The sequence below is a fragment of the Camarhynchus parvulus genome, chromosome 4, assembly GCF_901933205.1.
Source record: "Camarhynchus parvulus chromosome 4, STF_HiC, whole genome shotgun sequence".
Taxonomy (NCBI): Eukaryota; Metazoa; Chordata; class Aves; order Passeriformes; family Thraupidae; genus Camarhynchus; species Camarhynchus parvulus.
In genome coordinates, this window is record NC_044574.1 from 63,147,383 (window position 1) to 63,169,126 (window position 21,744).

The following is a 21,744-nucleotide window of genomic DNA, read 5'->3' on the forward strand; positions in this document are numbered from 1 at the left end:
TTTATGTTCCTGATCATCCTGGAGTTTGAAGTAGAAGACAGTATGTGTAGGCCTCCCATAACCAGCATTTGCTCACTGTGTTTGGACTGACACTTTCAGTTTCCTTTTTTTTTCCCTTAAAAAAAAAATCCTAATTGAAAGTTCCCCAGAGAAGCTGTCAAGTTAAATTTATGACAAAGCTGCTTCTGCAGGTCGGTTTTCAAATCCATGGCTTGAAGTATGACTGACAGAGTGACACACGGTGACAAGAAAAGAGCTCCTTTGGAAGAACTTTCAAAAATCAGTGGTTTTATAATTGAGCTGAAGTTCAGGAAATGGGAAGACAAAGATGCTTTGCTGGTTCTCCATGCATTTAGAGGCCGTGTTTCAGGAAATTAGTTTCTCAGGAAAATGTCTCCAAGGGCAGCATTTAAGGATATGTTTAAGTCCCACAGAGATCCAGCAACAGTGAAGGCTGAGTACAGATGCAAATGCTGCTAAAAGGGTTGATTTTCCTGACAGGCTTTCAGATCCACTGTGAAGGGAATATGCATTTAAAAAGGGGCTCATACCCCTAAGCTGTGCCAATGTTGCTGGCAATAATGAAGTACTGGTATGCAGGCATTTCTGAACCTCAAAGTTCCAAAATTTCTTCTTAGCTGCAGTTTAGTCTTTTTTTCTTTTTTTTTCTGTCCAAAATCTTCTTTCCTTCCAATGCTCATTTTAACTGAAGTTGGTAGATTAGCATATTTTATCAACTGCTGCAGTTCCACCTCTGACTATAATTAACTTTAGGTCAGGTCCTGAAAAAAAAGTACAGGCTATTTCAATAAATTACTTTTAAAAGTCTTCATATCTTAAAAGTATTATGGAACAATGCTTTAAATGTAGATTCAACCACCTTTTTAATAATTATTCTAAACAGAAGGTCTGGTTTTCCTTGTTTTCAAAAGAAATCACTAATTCTGGAGAATTTTCTTAAAGAGATCAAAATTGCCCTTAAAACAATGTCTTTGTATTTTGGGATCGTTTTATTGTCTTTTTTTTTTCTTTCTGCATTTCTTTAAACACTGATCAAAATCCCACTTCTACTTTCAAAACTTTTATTTTCAAGAGTTTCCTTAACTTTAATCAACACAAGTATTTTCTCCAGAGCCTTTCAGAAAACTCCATAACAATCAGAACTTCAATTCAAACTGAAAAAGAACCCAAAACAGGTAGGTAGAAAAGGGAAGAGACAGACAGAAGAAGAAAATAAGCCCTGACAAAATGCAGGTTCTTTCAGCTGTTACTTTAACATGGCAAAAAAGTTTTCTCTTTTCCCAGTGCCAGGAAATGTTTCAGGACTGCTGGATCCTCAGGCACAGCCTGGTGCTGCTGGAGAATTGTTTTTAAATCCCAGTCTGTTGCCGGAGGGTCACAGCAGGACCACAGCCTTGTTAAATGTGTTCACCAAATGTGGCTGTTTAGATGCAGCAGAGTTGCACCCTGCACTCTGGGATGGGGTAACAGAGGGGAAAACCACAGGGATGGTGGCAACAGAAGGTGACATCCTTGTACCTGGTACCAGGAGTGTGTCTGAGCCCCTGGGTCACTGGCCTTGGGGGCAAGGAGCTGTGCTCCTTTGGGAGCTTTCCCAAACAGAAATAATTGGCTCTTTTCTCAAAGACACAATGCCTTGTTGCATCGACTGGAATGGTGAAAAATTCAGGTACCTGGACAAGTGTGAAAGAGAAACACAGATTAAAAAGTGGAGCTATTCTAATCCCCAACTATTAACTGTAAATACTTATATTCATTATATGTAGGATGTATCTCCAGGATATATTTATATGCCTGTAAACAATGAACATAACTGAAATTAGATGTAAGGATATAAAACCACGAGGGTTGTGTTTATAGATAAAGCTACAGTCAAATGTAAGTCACTGTTGTTGTGACTGTGTTGCAGCAAAGTAAGGTGAAAAGCAGAGATCCAGGCTTCCACTCCAGTGCTCTGCTTCCTCCCAGAAGAGCCCAGAGTAATCAATTTATTTATCAGAGCAAAAATAGCTGAAATTTTACTGTTTCCTTCCTATTGATTCCTGCTCACTGACGAGCTTTATAGGGCCCTGATTTACATCACACTCAGTTCATGTTATCAGTTCCTTTATGGCCTACACCCAGAGCAGCTCATGACTTCACACGTGGATGGTGACAGAAGCACTGATAAAACGAGCTGTTTATGAAGCTCAGGCACTAATTATTGAAACGGGGCTGCTGAAAGGTGCCTTTTATCTGCACAGTGTTGCAGACAGACAAGTCTCATCTGTTAAGTTTCGAAACTCAAGCCAGGGGTTCCAATCACAAACTAAATCTGCTTTTCCCAGACCAAAAGAAGGGGGGAAAAAAAGAAATACAGGCACATGAAGGTCTGTTCCTAAGAAGTAAGAAGCACCTTTGGATGCTGCAATGGGCTGCTTTGTTTATTTAAGAATTCCTCCTTCCTGCTTCACTTCTGACTAGAAACTGCTGTTGAGGCAGTTCCTTTGGTTGGAATTCTCAAGCTAATCCCAGCTCCATTTTGTTTTATCTTTGTCATGAAATAAACACCATTGGTATCTGAAACAGAGCCACAAACAGCTGTGCTAATTCTACTAAAGCAGCACCTTTATTTAAGCACCTTTTTTTAGCATTATTAACTAAATAGTAAATTGAGTATTTGCACAACATTTAAAAAATGCAGATTACACCTATCTCAAAAAAATCTGCACCTGTCTGGAAACCATTGCAACCTATGAACTGTGCAATTGATTAAAAAATGCAGTTAAGGCAGCCTGGTGGTGGAAGTGCCTGACAAATGTTCTCTCTCAAAATGGACAAGTGTTACATGAAACCAAAGGGATTTGCAGTGCCCCTGACAGAGGCTGCTATCAATTGTAACCCTCCAACCCAAAAGCACAGAAGTTGGGGACAGCACAGCCGCGTGGCCACAAACCACATTTGGTACCCATGGATATCAGCAGCCATGAGGAATGGGTCACAAGGAACCAGCACAGAGCAGCAGCACCTTTGGAAAACAAAAAAAAGGCAAAACAAATCAGCCTCAACAAACAAGGACAAATTTGTCCTGTTTTGCCTTAAATGTAAGTGTTCTGAGAGCCATGAAAGTAAATCTGTGGTCTGCACAGACCATCCATGTCCAAGTTCTACTCCTCATTAACATGGATAAGATCTTAAATTTCTAATTGATATTTTTATCTCATTTATAGGCGAGGAGTATTTTAATCTTGGAAGTATTGAATTGGGTGTTGAATATCACAGATTATTCTAAGAGAGGCTTTATCAGAACAGAAGTTTTAGAGTAAATTTGGCTTATTCTTATCAAAACATGCATGCTATTGAAGAAATTCCTCCTCCAGTACTCCAAAAAGGCTGATAACTTTGTATCTCCATGTCTTTGGCACACCTTCTGTAAAAGGGGGTACAAATGCTTCCCAGGACTGTTCTGCTGTCAGCTCATCAGGACATAAGGCACATTTACAGAAGTGGTTTCCATGATGTGATGATAATAAGGGAAATCATGGATTAGAATGCATTTCATTTCACTATTGTTCATTTTATTGAGTCCCATTTAATGAATTTATTTCTCTTGGCAGTGTTATCTTAGTGCTTCACAATACAGTACAAACTCTGGATTTAATTAATAATTTAATTAATATTCCCTCTGCCTTTTCACAGGATTGTTAAGAAAAATATAAGTACAAGATCTAGGAGTTGATCATGAGGTACCAGAACGAGGCCACTTCCTGAGTCAAGCTTTCCTTGTTGCTTTTGTTTCATTCTGTTGCTCACTTAATTGGTTTCATTCCATTTTGTGCATTGTAACCCACTGTAAAATTACTGTACACTTAGGGTATTTGCTACAGAATAAATTAATATTGCCAGAATCCAAGTGGGAATAAATTAAGTATGCCCTTGAATAGCTAATATCAGCTATTTCCTAATTTTTGAGGCACTGACTGCTGATATGGGTTTAATTGAATCCATTTGGATAATGTGTATATTTCTTGTACATAGACACGCTTTTCTGAATTATCTTAATATGGGTTATACCAACTATGACTGTGTCTACAGGGAAAATGTATTACTAAAGTTGTTACTTAATAATTAATCAGATATTAATCACAGTTTTTTGTGTTCCCAGCCAGCTCAGGCATTAATGTTTTTTCAATATTTACCAAGAAGTGACATTTCTATATAGAAATAATTTTTTCCAGTAGATGGAAGCGTTGAAAATGTATACAGACATAAGCCCTTTATTTCTCACCATTCTACTCAGTAATTCTCTCTTCATTTTTGCACTGCATAAAACCTGTTGGTTTAATGAGCACTTCCAAGGATATATAGATATATATATATATGGCTTAGAACATACAACTCTCTTCAAAATCTGTGTTTTCATTTCAGAGTACAATTCACATTTGTCATTTTAAATGGCAACTCCTGTTTTTAGGCCTCCAATCAGCTTTAAATCCCTTTAACCCCACTACCTCAGAAGTGGGGATTTCCCCCCTTCTTCTTCCCCTCATCATAACTTCTACAATTTCTTTGATTTCACCAGACCTGGCTTGCCCAGGCAGCTGCAGTGAATGCTGACTCCATTATCCTGGTGCTGTGCCTGGCTGAAAATTGGCAGAATTATTGAAGTGGAATGGGAGATCAATAAAACACCTCTCTGTGCTGTTAGCCAAGTACCTCATATGCTGTGCTCATGTGCTGCACAAAGAGCAGCACTGTAAAAGCTGGAAATAACCTCCCAATTGTCTCAAACAGACATTAATCACTTGGTTTAATACCATCATTTGTACCTGATACAAGACCAGCCAGGACCCAGTTCACAGCCAAGACACAGAGAAAGATGGATGCACATTATAAATATTAGCTTACACATTCTAGGCTATAAACTCACTTTGGATCCCTCTCTTCCTGAAGGATTTATTCTCCAACACAGTAACTGTGTGCATCCTGTCCCATCATGGCTCTCCTTTCTGACAGCTCTTTTCTCCCCCCATGGTATCTCTTCCCAAGCTTCTCCCTGAATCTCATCCAGAGCAATGCTATGTGCCCATAATGGCAACAGGATTTCAGAATATTTTTGGAAGTCCACTGAAACAGCTAATTCATCTCATTTTTTTCCCTGAAGATTTCAGCAGAATACAGAACTATGGGGTGAGCTAGGGATCACAGCGAAAACAGATGTTGTGTCTGGAGCTGACCTTTTTGGTAAATAAATTACAAGGAAACAGTCATCCTTCCAAGGCTGGTGGCATTACCCTGCTGTTCCCATGCGCCCCTGTGTACTCAGCTTTTGCACACTGCAAATGAAAGAGAACAAGGATACATAGGATTTTTTTTAGAATAGAATTTTTCAAAATACACAGGATTTTCAACCTGAGTTTTCATTTTTGCTTTGCCCCTTTCTGTTTACTTCTTTCTTTCTGCATTTGAATTCTCACATTTTAGCTTGTATCTGAATTCTCCAAAGGCTTTCCAGAGGATACCAAGAAAGTTAAACCTAAATTTTCTTTCTCTAAATGACAGAAGGGTCTGAATGATTTCTGTTCCCAAACCTTAGCACCAGTGGAGAACAATTTTGTTTGTAAACAACAGAACCTGTTCTTCCTAAATATGTGGGATCAACAAAACTGTGTTACTTTGTCTACATGCTACTTTCATTGCTGCTCAGTACAACAGCAAGTAAATTCTCCTGAATCTTGTAACTAGAGAATTGAATAGAATTCTGCATAGAAAAGTTTTAAAGGAGCACATTCATTCACAAGTTTCATAGGATGGTCTCCTGCTTCCCTGGATCCTCTGGTACACAAAAAATATGAACACTGCATAACACAAGTGTGTATTATCTAGTGTATGAACACTGCATACAAGTGGGCATTATACAGTGTATGAACACTACATACAAGTGTGCATTATACAGTGTATGAACATTACATACTACATTTATGTATTATATAGTGTATGAACAGTACATACAAGTGTGCATTATACAGTGTATGAACACTGCATACCAGTGTGTATTATATAGTGTATGAACACTACATATTACATTTATGTATTATATAGTGTATGAACACTACATACAAGTGTGCATTATATAGTGTATGAACACTGCATACAAGTGGGTACTATACCGTGTATGAACACTACATACAAGCGTGTACAAGTATGAACCCCAGAAACTGAGAAACAGCCATCCCTTTACACTTAACAAATGCTGTCTAATGCTTTTTAGGTTCCTGAATGAGAAACTTGGTTTGGAGTTTCTCAGTAAGATAAAATACTCCTCTCTGTCATGTCCAGGCTTCAGGCAGACAGGAGATTTTCTCATTTGGATTTTTCTCAAAACATTTGGAAGCATATGCTCTGCTGAAAAGGAACGAGGTTTAAGATCCCAAGCCAGTTCTAGTCTGAAGGTCACTGCCCACATTCATCATCTCCTAAAGGCCTTCTCAGAATCCATAAAAGAAAAGCTTTTCTAGATGTTTTCTGAGAAGAACAGAGTGAATTAAAACTTGGTATAAGTCAGCAGCTTCCTAGATGGCTTACTATAATATTTACATCATTGCAGCAAGCCTCTCTTTCCCCTCAGAAGGGAAAACAGTTGAATGGAATAGGATGAAGAATCTAAGTATATGTTGAATTTTTTTTTTGTTTGGTGAGATTTCACTAAGAAACAAACATTTAACTTGACTCATAACTGGGGACCCTGCTGAAGTGTACTATTAATCATCTTCTCCTGGTAAGATTGCTTTCCTGAAGTACTGCCTCAGGACCACAAATCCCTTAGACAAAACATTGGAAGTGCAGAAGAACTGCTCCAAATGGATCATTCAAATAAATACCCAGCTTCAGAGATAGTCTGAAAGCTCACTTCTATCCTGTAAATATATGTATTTTCAAATATAACAGAGGTGTCTTTTCAAACAAGAGGTGTGGCCATGAAGCAGTATTTGCAGAGCACAGCACTCTAATATGCTCTGTGAAGTCAAAGCCAACAAGTTATTGAGAGACTGAAACTTCCCCTTCTCTACCCCATGAGCCCAGAGGAATAAGCTGCATTCAGTTTGCTTTATTAACAAAGGTTATTGAACCAATCAATCCAGGAGCTAGCACTTCCATGAATCAAAACCAAGCATTGCTCCTGCATGTTGCAACAGCTTGTATGTCCTTTAAATTAACTTTTAAATCACAGAAGTGCCCTGTCTTGAATCTGGTCTCCAGAACACAGCTGTGTGAGACTCAAGGTAGTTTTTAAGTAAAACTTGCACAGAAGGAAAAATAAATGGTGACCAACTGTGTTTTGATGCAGGCCACTTTCTCTCCATCAAGTTTGCTCAGAAGAATCAGTGGAGCACAAAAGGATGCATCACAGACTCCCAGCACAGTGACTGACTGCAAACTGCATTTGGAAAGACTGGCCACTATATCCACTAAACTTTTCTTACTCCTACCTGGACTTCTGTAATTTCCCTGGGGTTTATTTTAGAAGAATGACAGTCTCCAGAGAGAGCAGACTACAAAGGGATGTGAAAGGAGTAGCACTACAATAAATCTCAAGGAGAAATTTTCTGTGCAAGAGCACTAAGCAGAAGGATACGAAAGAGCAGCAGCTTCTCAGGTGCTGCACAAAGCTGGAATTATTTAGACCAGACAAAACACAAAAATGGATTAGAAGAGAAGTAAGAAGGTCAGAGATGATACAGATGCAAGAACATGGTTATTAAGCCTCTTTCACTCTGGATCAATGGCAAACATCACCTTGTTTGTGTATTCTGGGTTGGACTTCTCTTGAGCTACTTCCCATTCACTAATTTAGAAATCTCACAAGTGTTCCCAAGAACAGGAAACGTGCCTCTCCCTGGGACACAGAGACACCCTGTGACCCAGAGAAGCTGTGCTGAGGGGCTCCTCCCACGGGTTTGCCTTCCCTGGGAGGCTGGGCCTCTGTGCTGGAGCTCACTGAGCTGTTCCTGTGGTGTCCTGGGTCAGCCCCTCTGTGCTGGAGCTCACTGAGCTGTTCCTGTGGTGTCCTGTGCCAGCCACTCTGTGCTCCTCAGCAGGAGCACTGAACAGAGCTTCACCAGGGGTCCCCAACATGTAAGTCCCCAAATAAATCATCTTCCCCAGGTGATGCATGGTTGGGATGTAACACCACTCACACTCCCAGCACTTTTCCAAGGCAGTGCAATTCTGCACCCTCCCACTGGCAGAGCCCATCTGAGCCTCGTGCTGCTGCAGCAAAGCAGCCTTGAGCCCATTGATCACAAACCTATTTACCTTAGGAAGGTACTTTACTATACAAAGTAATTTAAAAAAAAATCCTATTTCAGTGTGGGAAAATAAACCTGTTTAATAAGTTTTAACCTAAATAAAATGGCCGGTTTGAGAGAAATTAAGTAATATGTCTAATAAAATCATGACATACAATTTTAAGCTACAGTGAGCAGAGTAAAATGTGGCATAGGAGCCTGCATTTTTTATTAGAGCTCATTAATCTTGTTAATGACTTATTGAATATCACTGTAAAAATTGATCCCAGTGGCTACATCCTTGTCTGCTTTAGCAACCTCTTCCAAGAGCCCATTGAACTGACAAGAGTTTCTCCATCCATTGCCTGCAGCTCTGCAGGGAACACTGCAGCAGATGTGCTTTATGGTGGCCATGGGTTAAAAGGTCTCACATGGGTCTGACCTGAACAGGAACATCTGGTTTTCCCTCTTTACATGGATAAGAGGAGTGTCTGCACACCCAGAGTAAGTTACCTGTGAATGCAACCCATCAGCTTTGCTTCTCTAGTTTGCTGTTCTGGGTTAGGCTGAAATTCTATTTTTAATGTAGAATATTTCAATAAATCTTACATATAACAAGAGAATTTCTGTCCCAAGCTTAGGAAGTGTAAGCACTATTTGGGGAAGGCACTCCAGCAAGACAGACCAAATGAATCTGATTTAAATGAAGCAGAAAAAGCTGGCCTAGGACTACTTCCTGGTAATGCTTTTGCTGCCCAACTTGGCATACACATGTTTGTTTCTTTGCAAGAAATTTACTGAATAGAAGAAGTGAACACACCCCCTCATTTATAATTCCTTGTTTAAATGAAATTTTGACATATTTAGGAATAACTTGGATATAGCTAAACACAAATAAAACTTCATAGTGCACATTAAAATGAATTACTTCAGGTCTTCTTTCTCAGTGAAGCAGCAGCACTTGACAGTATCATTAAATACTATCAATACTACCTATTATCAACTCACAATTTCAGGAAAAACAAAAAAAAGGAGAACAATTTTTCCCTAAAAAGGGACAGACTTGTAATAAAGACAAAATCAAGCTACTTCAGGTAATTTATCACTACAGGAAATAACATTATTAATTGTATCTTAATTCATCTAACTCCAGTAATGACTAGATTAGCAGCACTGTTGCTTTATATTAAAAAAATCTATTTAAAAAATCTATTTATTAAAACTGGAAACTATGTTCTAAGAAATGGGATTCAGCAAGGCATTGGCCTTTTTAGCTTTGTCATACCAGCTATGAAGTAGCTTTTTATGCCAAGTCTTTGGATTTTTGTGAATTCTCCAAGCTGATTCCTATTCCCTCAGTGGGTCAAAGTCTTGTCTGAATTCCTGGACTTTCCCCAGACATATTTTGTGGAAAAATGAAGCAAGAAATCACCTCCATCTAATTTCTCTCACAAACCCTTTTATCATTCATGCTCTCATTCATCATGTTCCATGGGCACCCAAGACTGAAGCAACAATAGATGGCAATTAATCATTTAAATACCTGGTCACATTCAATAGGAATGAACTTCCATTTTATCTCAGAGTTTTCTACCTCCCTGCTGCAGTTTTTGTATTTCCCAGTTTCCCCCTTGCTCTTTTTGCTTATGGAAGTCAAGAATCCTGATAAAATGCTGAAGTCAGTGATATGCCTGCTAAAGCAGTTCCCTGGAAAGCATGCCATGCCAATTGATTTGCTGAAATAAATATACTAATTTATTTTAGATATGTAGGAATAAATCAAATGTTTGCCAGAGGAGCCTAAGCAGATATGATGGAAACAAGCAAAAGCTGCACACCTGCTGCAATTGTTTGAGAGGAAGGATTCACATTTCACTAAAAGAGCACATTTTATGTTCCTGAGATTAATCCTATTACTCTTTGGCTGGAATCCCAATGCTGCTCCCATTTAGTGGACAGCACGTTTCATCATATTTTTATACAGCTCATATAGCAGATGAAGTCTCTTCTGTGCATGTCACCAAGTCCTGTGTTGCCACAGCTCCCTGTACTGGAGATGGAAGGTGTTGCTTTGGAGCAAAAGCATTTTCCAGTGGCCAGAAGGTTCAGTCTGTGGCATGTGACAAACCTTGCTCTCCTCTGGGTTCCTAGCAGGAATGACCCCAGTGCTGTAAATCACCACACAGAGAGAAACATTTCCACAGATTTAACAACAGAACAAGGAGAAAAGGGGGTGAGAGGGGAAGACACAAATGGAAGCTCTAAAAGCCCACCTATAAAAGACACCAATAGATTTCATATGATGGCAGCTGCAGGAAATGAATTCATAACCCAAGGGAACAGCAGCATAAACCCTTCACACACATACAAAGACATTCAAACCATTGAATCACCAAAGGTGAGGAGCCCTTGCTCAGAGCTCTGGCTGTGAGCCAAGGGCACGTTGGTTTGTATCAATAACAGAGCAGAAGCTATTCATTGTGGCTGCTCATGGTGATAACTGAGCTCACTTCTGGCCATATGACAGGAACAGAATCTGATTTTCCATGTCTGCCTGAGCTGTTTTCTACTTCACTTATGCTACATCAGGCTGTGGGCACATAGATGTCAAAACAGAAGAGATAACGGAGATGGAGAATAAATTGATTAGGGCAGACCTGCAAGAGATTGGCACAGGAAGAACAAACTGGGAGAGGAGTGGGATATTTCAAGAGGTGAACACAAAAAGAATGCAAATTTAAATGAATGTTTACTTTCCACAGTGCTTTGTGTCTTCAGGCAATCAGTAGCAACACTCAGCAAGCACTTCCAAAAGAGGCACCCATTTAAGGAAGGAAAACACCAGCCAGTGCTCCAGTGGGTTACAGGCAGCTGCAGGCAATCCCAATCCCTGAGTGACAAGGTACTAATTATGGGCTGGGCCAGGAAGGAAATTCCAGCCTCTTTTTGCTGAATTCTGCGTGTTTTTGTTCAACAGGCCAGGGACTAGAGATGTTTTTATTCCCTCTCTTCTGCAATGGCAGGCACGGAGCACTGCCCTCAGCTGGGTTATCTGCATCTCTGGTGTTTCTCAGACAGGGGAATGGACACTGGCCTGGTCTGGGCCAGGGCTCTGCCCCCACCTCCCCTGCTGAACAAAGATCATTCCTGGCCCTGTTTCAGCAGGAATGCCCAGTTTGGTTCCTTCATCAGGAACTTCCAAGCGACAGCAAAGCTGAACTGCAGAGCAGCCTCCCAGAACCCTCATTTCCCCATCTTCACTAAAGGCTCATCTAGAATTAATTCAGTACTTCCACAGCCATGTCAAAGAAGTATATTTTTCTTAATAAATATAAGATTTAGTAAATTTAAAAAGTAAGTTTCTGAATTACAATTTAGGTAGGATTTTCAATTAAAAAACAGCTATAAAAATAAAGACAAAGTTTGTCCCACTGCAGTATAGTCTCTGAAACAGTTCTGATCCATAAATGTTTTAACCAAGATTCATCTACCAGACCTTATTTCCACTGGATGATTCCATCATTGATTTGATACATGAAGCAATTTACATTAATAACCACAATATTACACCAATTATTTCTTTTATAATCAAAGCAGAAAAATATCAAAACCTTGCCAGAAACTGATATTAAAGGGTTTCTAAAGCCTCACATTTAAATAGCAGTAAAATATTTTAACTGCATATACTTGGTAATGCAAATCTAATGGTTTCAGAGGAATTCTCAGACTGTGTAAATTAAGCCAGGCTTTAGGAAATCTAACCATAAAGCATTCTTTTCCCCCCTGCATGATTAGGAATTGTGAGGATACTTCTCTGAGCTGGCAGGGACAAAATATAAAAAGAAAAGAACATATGCCATCACTTTCTTCTGCTTAATTTTTATGTCACAGCTTATGTACAGCTTCATGGACCATATTCCTGAGCTCTATTAAAATCCAATTCCTGTGTGCAAGTAAAAGAAGTACAAGTACTCCATGAAAACAGTGGATCCAGGAGTGAAAACTTGCAAGGTAAACAGAACAGCTAAAGCACAAGATTAAAAAAAAAAAAAAAAAGAAGTAAAAAGAGAATGAGCTCATTAACATTCTAAGGATTAATTTAGCCACAGAACATCTGTTTTCACATGTCCCTCTGCTGAGATCCAACGTGAGGGCTGGCTTGTGTGGGTTGGCTTTGAAGCTGTATTTTATTATCCAAGAAGAGGTTCTGAGTACAGATTTTGAGAGGGATTATGGATATCTTACTAACAGAGGGACCCCTGGGTCCCTTCTAACTACTCTTCCTTGATTTCCACTTGACTTGTATCCATACAGCATTCTCTATTCCTGGTTGAAAAATTCTCCACTGGGCACACTTACTTCTTATATTCTATTTTAACAACATGAAATGTTCCATCCCTCATCTGCTTTCCCACAAAACAGGGCATTTTAATTCTTCTGTCCTGTATATTTTGCTATACACCCAGCTAGTTACCTAAAAATCTGACAAAGCCTTTGCCCATTGCTTTAATTCTTCTGCACTTGCTATTCCCCTAATTTAACAGTTGTTTTCTAATAGTGTCTTTCCAATCATGTTCATACAGGTCCAAATAAGATGCCAGGGTTCTAACAATAAAGGAACCATCTGCAGCACTGTAAGAAATATCTTTTAATCTGCAAAGTTTCTAAGTCCCCTGCTTGCCCTCCTGATTATAAAAATGAAATATAAACTGTTTTAAATCCAGACAAATGTTCCTGAGGGATCTCTCTGTGGACAAGGCTGATGGATTTCTATCAGAGAATACTCATGCAGAAATTTAAGGCTTTTAACACAGCAAATCTGATCAATCCACACTGACCAGGGTAATTAAACAATTCAGACTCAGAGATCAGCAGCAATAATTCATGCACACACAGAGCTGTCCCTGTAGGTTAGGGCTCAGGCAGTTTGGTGGGCTCTCGGCAATGGTGGCACTGATGTTTTTTAACTGCACCCATTCCATGTGGAACTGATTTCTCAGGCTTTCAGCACTGGCCTACCCAGACCTCTTCATGAACAAAGAGCTATTTTCATGAATGAACTGAACTAATCCTACCACAATTAGCAAGTGGCTCGTTTTCCTATCTGCAGGTAACACAAACTTGCAGGTCATTAACTCCTCTCCCACTAGATAAAGTCATTAACACATGCAATAATGATGTTTTCCATTGCTCTGTGTTACTTTACAACTACAAGATAAAGCACTGAATTGACAGCAAAGTCATTTCAACTCACCCATCCCCAGTAAACATTAATCAGTCTCTAACTTGGTCATCACATCAACATCATTCCCCAGGAAAAAATGCTAAACTTGTTGACTGCTGAACAAATTGAAGCAGGAAAGAGCCTTTTGTATTTTTAAAGGAATAATTGATTCAGCTCTGTGGCTGCTGGTCAATACCACAGTAATTGGAATCATCATGACTAATGCACAGACCATTTTACAGGCCTCTCTTATTAGCATGAACATTCCTCAGCTCACCTCTAGTGTGCTGGGCCAGGATGCTGCCCCCATTCTTGGGAGAATCAGCTGTTAAGGTACATATGCAGATCTTATTAGGCAGAGCAAAAAATTCCATGGATGCTTCAGTTTATTAAAAGCAGAATTGAACTTGCTACTGAAGTACTGTTCTGAGTGTGTGTGTCTAATTACAAGGGCCCACACAGGGAAACAAAATCCCTTCTGTTCCATCTTGGGTGTATTATCAGCCTTGATTGCCATTTTATATCCAAAAAGAAGGATTTTTAAAATACTGACCACCACCTTCTTCTTATCCCCCTTTGGGAAGTGCCAGTTTGAAGCTCTGGCATCTCACTGCTCCCTTTTGGAGAACGTGAAAATAAAGGCCAGTGCACCCTGTCCTTATCAGACACAGACATTTTCCCACTTCCTGCATAAATCCTGTGCTCCTCCTCCATCTTCTGAAAGGTTTTTATATATTTATTAGCACAGAAATGATCTGCTCCTCAAAGACATTAATGCATTCCCTTGCCCTCGACTTGTACCTGCAAAGCAATTGTGATTCCAGCTGTGTCACTGTTAAATATGCCATTAATTACCTCAGGAAGGCATTAGCCCATACTCAGAACAGACTGTAAACATTTTATGTCATTAGGTAAGGCACTGAGGCTGTTTTTAATGCCACAACAGCTCTATTTATATACTGTGCTGCATAATTAGCTACTAATGAGGCTCTAACTTTCACTGCTGTAAGGCCTAGATAGCTGTTCCTCTTTCAATGAATTCATTTTTGCTGTCTCATTAACACACTAAAAAACCTGCAAATTGTATTTTAATTAAAAGCTAAACTACCTCTGTCTGGAGACACTAATGAACAGATACACTCCAGGGGAGATGCAAGAATGTTGCCAGTCAAGAGGACAAATACCTTGCCAGAAGAGCAACACAAAAGATAACACAGCTCACTCTCTTATTTTCAAGGGCAGGCTCTTCTCTACTTCCTCCCATTTTTATTCCTCCTTACTTTTCTCGTTTTGTACCTGCAGCAAGGCTGCCTACCCTCAGACTGACAAATTGCAAGCCAGACCCTAAGAAACAGCAAGACTGTCTTAAAACCACGAGGTGTGTGTATTTTGAATCTTCCTGATGCTTGCTATTCCCATCAGTCTTCTGTGTCACATTTCCTGGCTTTTTCCTGTAGCTGCAAGGGCTGAACACACAGCAGCAGAAACTCATCCAACTCCATGACTTCACAAGCTCTGCAATAAAATCTGAGCACTGACCACAGTGCTTCATTTCCTGACTGCTGAGGGCACTTCATGCAATTCATCAAGGAACATTGTAAAACACAGCAAGTCACCAGGAGGAAACAGGGTTTGAAATGCATTGGGGAAGGAAGAGCATCCCACTGATCTGATCCACACACACGCACAGAGGCAAGTGATTGTACAGTGTTCCAGTGGCAGAAACAGACACTCAGGTTTTTTAAAAAGACCTCTTAAGGCAACATAAAAAATAAAATGGAAAATAACATTCAGAACTAATGTTCCACACTGTATTAAAGCACTCTGAACACATCCATCTGCAAGGGAATAACCCAGGAGCAGGACAGAATCAATAACAACTAGCACAGGAGAGAAGGAAGCAGCACTTTGAAACAATACAGAGAGTTCCAGGAATATTCAGGAAGAAGTTCCCCTAAGATCCTACAATTAGTGACAAAGAAGGAACTGCATTGTTCTTCCTCGAAACTGCTGACAGGAGCTGTATCAGAGAAGTAAAGTGGAGGGAAGAACACCAGGGAAAGGTTTCTGGATTAACTGCCTGCTTCCCTTGCAAACACAGGATCCTGAACTTGCTGCTCTGCCTCACCTCATGGGATAACTGGCAGCTCACTTCTTGGGATGGTTGGAAGCTCACCTTGTAGATGACACCAAACCCCTAAATTAGTCTTGAATTCAGGTACTTCATTCCCATCTCCTTCATGTGAAGAGTTCCTTAATCTCTTGTGAAGGGTTTTCCTAATATTCAACTAAGTGGCAGATATTAGGAATGCTTAGCAGCCTACTCTCCCTAAAGATGAAAATCCAAAGTAAGCCAACTTAATTAAAAATTAATTCCCTTTAAATCACAGCCCAAATTTCTCTTGCTGATCGATTATTTGCAGCATGAAATGATTTACAGGACACAGGGGCAGATTAATTTAGCTGACAAAAGTGATTTCAACTCTCATCAAAAATTTTCCATCCCGTTTTTTAAAATTCACCTTTCAAAGGTAAGTTTTGGCCTGCTTACAAGGCTCTGTGTTTTGACTTTGATATTGCTTCACACACAAAGCCCCAATGCCATTTTCCTTCTATTACAATCCCTTCTCTCCTCTTGCTAATACTTTACTTTTTTTAAGAAATAAGCCTTTCTGACAAAAAAGCAAATAATAAAAGCAGAATCTTCTTTCTCATGATCAACTATGAAGGCTGAGCAAATAGGATTAGAGCAGCAAGCTGGTCTTGAGGAAAAAAACTTTCCAAAGTATTTGAATATATTGCAGATATCATTAGAGAAGGATATGAGACAGCCTTCAGCCCAGACTTATGGAGAACAAAGAGTCATTTAAGAGGATCTATAGCTTTACTCCTCGAATATTCTCTTGAATTATGTACCACATTGCACAAATCTGATCTATTACAAAAGCAACAAAATTGCTTTAGGAAACATTTCCCTCTCTGTTGTTGATGAGGGTTATCTGTTTACAAATTTAGGATGAGGAGCTGACATATTTCATTGAGTGTCTCTCATCAATCCCAAGGAATCCTGTCCAATTCACTGCCAGGTGAGGAGTTTTAAATGCTCAGGAGAGTTTTCATTTCAAACATGTGTGTGTTTTAATGAGTCACACAAACAATGATGCAAGCAGGATGCTGTGTGTGAGCAAGAGCAGCTCAAAGAGCAACAGCTGCATGAAAGCATGGCTAGAAAAACTAGAAAACATTTGAAATATGGAATAAAATATGCAATAAAGGCTAGGGCTCTGCACCCACATTTAGGTCATCAATAAGTTTATCCAGTGCTGATAAAGGAATACAAGTGGTTTGAAATCAGCTGCAGTGCAGCAGTTAAACCACTCTTTTCCAGGCTGTCCTCCAGAGACCCTTTGATGTCCATGGATTGCCTGTGGAGTCCCAGGAAAGGCTTTGCCCATAAAAACAAGCATTATTTGTCCAGACACTAAAACACACAACCCCTCAAGCAAACCAGTAAGAGATGGTTGGAATTTCCCAATGTCTGCTGTGCAGCACTGAATACTGGAATAGCAAATTGCATGAAAAGAACCATTATCAGCAAATACTTCAACAAAGAAGGATGGGGTTGGTATTTTTCACATGAGTAATTCTATACCTGTCCCAATGTCATCTGATTATGCTTGAAAAATATCATTAATCAATGGGACTTCTTGTGTGAATAAGGATAACTCTCCTGAGGAGCTGAAGAATTAATTCCCTGGTAGTTAATTCTAATATACAACAGGAGCATTTCAAATGGCCTGTTTACACAATTTTAATCCAAATAAAATAGGAAATGTCACCTCAATGCTAATACAACATTCCTGTAAATTATGCACATTTTAAAAGCTAATGAATCTGTCATTATCTCATTAAAATTTGTCACAGCAGTTATTTTTAAGTTATTATTGTGACTTTTAAAATATTTTGCCATTAAATTACTTTAATTCATTTGTATTACTTGTAGGCTTGCATGAAAATTATTTTTTTATCATGCCTGTTAAGATGAATGAGAGCACTGTGCTTTATTACACATGTTCATGTGGCTGCCTTCACTTCCCATATCAATATGGAGTCTTTCAATCCTGCTCTCAGTGAAAGCAGAAACTAAATTTCAGTAGATTTCACTAGAAGCAGGTCTAAATAATGAATTTATGCTGCTAGGAATAAGGATCAGAAATTACATTTAACACTGGTTTTCAATAATTTACTATGTATGGAACAAAAAGATCACAAACACACTGCTTTGAATTTAATTTAACTGGGTAAATGTAGCTCAGGCCTTAACCAGTGTAAAGAGACATCTCTTCATTTGAAGACTTGATGTGTCCCTTATTCCAGAGCAGATTGTCTGCAGGTATAACAGGAGCCCCCAAACACAGGATCAGTGTGTGTGGCTGCTGGGGACCACAGTGACAGCAGTACAAAGTAATCACCTGGGAAACCCTGCTAATTATAATTACACTCATTCCACAATTGCCCTTTTCCCTGCACATCCCTGCAGTGCACTCCTGGTCCTGTGCCCCAGCACAGACACCACCTGGAATGTGCCCATCCAAAGGCAGGTGAGCCTTCTCCATGACACAAATGTCACCTTCAGACGGCCGAAGGTGACACTGCCAATGTCACATTCTGCCCCAGCAGGACCCAAAGCCACATTCCCATCCTGTCTGCAGCAGGGTCCATCAGCTCTGACTGCACACTCCAGTCCTGTCAGTGCTGGGAGTCACAGCAAAACTCTTCCCACTGAGATTTTACAAAGAAATTCCTGTTTCTGGAGAAAATGTGGGGAAATATTGTATTCCTCTCACAGGCAAGTGATGGATTAGCCAGCCCCAAAGGATGTTCTGGCTCTGTCCTGAGGCTGTTGTGCTCCTTGCTTTCAGATTTAGGCAGCTTCTTAGCACAGACCTATGAGTGCCATTTGTGCCACCAACACAGAGAGCTGGAAAAGTCCCCTGGATAATGGGGAGCTTTCAGTCCCCAGAAAGACTGAGGCAGCAATTCAGGATTCATGTGCAACTAAAGGAGAAAAAGGCCTGCAATTAATCAGACGCTTCAGTATTTCCTAAACACTTTTTCTGTGATTCTGCTTTCCTCAAGAATGTGTAAATGAGACTTCAAAAATACACTTAACAATTTTTTTCTTTGTAATGAAGATAAAAATTCTGCTGCTAAAATGAGAGACACTCTTGTAAGGAAATGAAAGTGCAGCTGGAAGGTGTGGTGGTATTTGCTGTGTCACAATGCATTTATTAGCATGGCAGCTGCCACTCATCAGACAGAGGAAGAAAGCTGAGTAAAAAACATCTGCTTATTTCATCACTCATTTAATATTTTGATAAGAACTCAGCTAAATCACTGTCCAGTAACTGCTTATAAAACAGGACTTATGGAGAGGTTTATGGGAATAACACTAGATTAGAAAAGCTCTTTGCAGGCTTCATTAAACAAGACACAAGGCAGCGCACTGCAAATACAACACAACACATCATTTCACAAGAAGAGGCTGGAGAACTGGAAATTTCCTCCAAGAAGTATAAAAACATAAATGGAAACATGACCTTGCAGGATTAGGACCTGGAACACACTAAGCTGACAGATGTAAACTCAAGCATTCACACAGATGTCACACATGGTGCAAATGGGCTTGTTCTCCAACACCAGCAAAGGTTCTAATTGAGAGAACCCCTGAGACAAAACCCATCAAGTGACAAATGCCAACTGCTGATTTGCCTTTGAGGATTTCAAACAGGACCTGCCACACAACTTAAAATGCCCATGGTTTTGTGTCATGCCCCTGGCACAGCAGCACAGCCCCAGGCTCTGAACAGTGGGAACAGAGACACTCACCTGAAGCTGCTGCTCTTCTGGCCCCACCTGAACCAGGTTTAGTGACAGAGGCCATTTTAGTCCGCAACAAGTCAAACACAACCTTGCTAAGGATTACAGAGCCAAGGACTTGGCTCTGGCACGTGTGTTTTGCCAGCCAAACAGTGCACTCCTGCCTGTGGACAGGTGGAGAAGCTTGTCCCATTCCCACTGCTCTGGATGGAACTAAACAGCTCATCAATGGCTCCATCTATGGATCACTCCCACCAAGGAACTGGATTTTGTTGTACCAGCAGTGCCAACATCTCCCAGACAGCTCCAGAAAATCACCTGGGAGCACACAGCAACCTGGACTGGGCACTGAGCAGCTCTCATCAAGGGGAAGTGCTCACTGCAAACCCTCAGAGGAGCTGACCAAATGCCCACACCCCAGTAAGGAATTCCTTCAATAAAGATCTAGGATAAGAAGCACATTTTGTCATTATCTTCCAAGAACGTGGAATAAACTGCTCCTGTTTGCCAGGGGGTTAGGATTCCTGCAGGCTGCCCGCTCCCCAAAAATACCCTATCCCTCCATTAGTATGAAATATTTGGTTTCTCTAGTGGGTACATAAAATGTAGAACGTTTCTGTAGATAAACAAGGGAAAGAACTTGACAGGTTAGGGAAAAAAGAGACACATTTCTGCAGGTGATACAGATTCTCAGAGTGACAAATACATTTTACAGAGTTTTTCTCTGCAGTTTCAGAAGTAGAACAGAAGGAATTTTCGATTGGAGTACAAGTATCTTATCATATCATTATCTCAAACTTATTTCCTCATTTGGAAAAGTTACTTTTCTATTACAGGCTCTTCAAAAATGGAATTAAGATGAGCAAATAAATATTATTAAATCAATTATAGTCTTAATGATGTTTTCCAATGGCAGACCAGAGAACAGCATCATTTTACTTAGCTTGTCTGTTATAGTGATACTAACTTATCTGAACACATAAAATACACTGTACATTGCAAGAAATAAACAAGGATGGATGGATGGAACAGATGGAATGGAGAGAGTGACATATTTTCCTCATTCCCTAAAAAAATTGCCTATCTTTTAGTAAGTATAATCCCTGTTTTCCCACAGACTTCTGGTGTGATTGTTGCTATTAGTCCTTTTAGGATGAAATCCACAGTAAGTGCTACACACATAAATGATTTGTAGCTGACATTTAGATACTCAGCACCAAATGACCATGCCCAGTAAGCTCAGTTCACATGAATCCACTAAAACAGAGTGACTTGGGGGAGCTGGCCCACACATCCAGGGGGATTTAGTGCATGCCCCACCCTTTCAGAACAAAGTGCAATCCCCTGATGTGCACCTCTAACTGATTTTTCTCTGACATGACACAAATATTAATGGACTCAGTACAGCCCTACTGTATTAGACTGCCCTACATAATTACTCTGAATAACCTTTACTTTACATCCACCAGGTAATTTATGACAAGTCCTCATGTATATCCTTCAAGGTATTCAAGTGCTGCTGAAAGGGGCTTCACTTCTTAAATTATGGCTATATATGTAAATTTTTTTGTCTTCACAGAAGGTACTTCTTATTTTACATTAAAACAGACATAAATCTACATTGCTGACTCACCTCCATGGTTTGTACTAATTCAGATTTCATTCACATGCCATGAGTGGTCATATATTTTAATGAAGTCTTTTGCAGTAAATACAACCCATGTCAGAAACTTTTTAAAAACAAAAATAAAAATTAGAACTGGATTGCTATGTATGATTGGGAATATTAAATCATCAGGTTAGTACCCATTTACTCAGGAGCCTTAAACTACCTTTGTACCTCCTGCTCTGCATTTTCAGGGGTCATTGTTGGACAGAGAGCTGTGGAATGTTCACTCAAGTCAACCTATGCTGGGACATTGGAAAAGTCCAGCTGTAAACACTGATCCAGCTGTAAATACTGCTCAGCCTAATCACAACAGTCTGGCTCTTATTGACATCAAACCTCACCTTCTGCCTCACCAGTGCCTTTGGAAGGCTCCAAGCAGCTTCCACTTACCTGGGAAAGCAGCCCATGGTAGCTCCTTGGCAGAACAAATAATGCTTGGCCAGTGATGTCACATTATAAACAGCAGGGGGAAAGTGTTGATTTTTCCATCAGAAACACCATGAAAGAGTCTTCCTCTGAAATATCTCTGTCTGACATCCCAAAACCAAAACCACCATGGCAAATGATTAACTGAAGTGCAGAGAGAGGAATAATTATTTTCCAGAACAGCAGACATGTTTCTTACCCTTTGTTCAGTGGTCCCAACAGATGTTCCCTGAACTGGACTCCCCCCACTCTTCTGG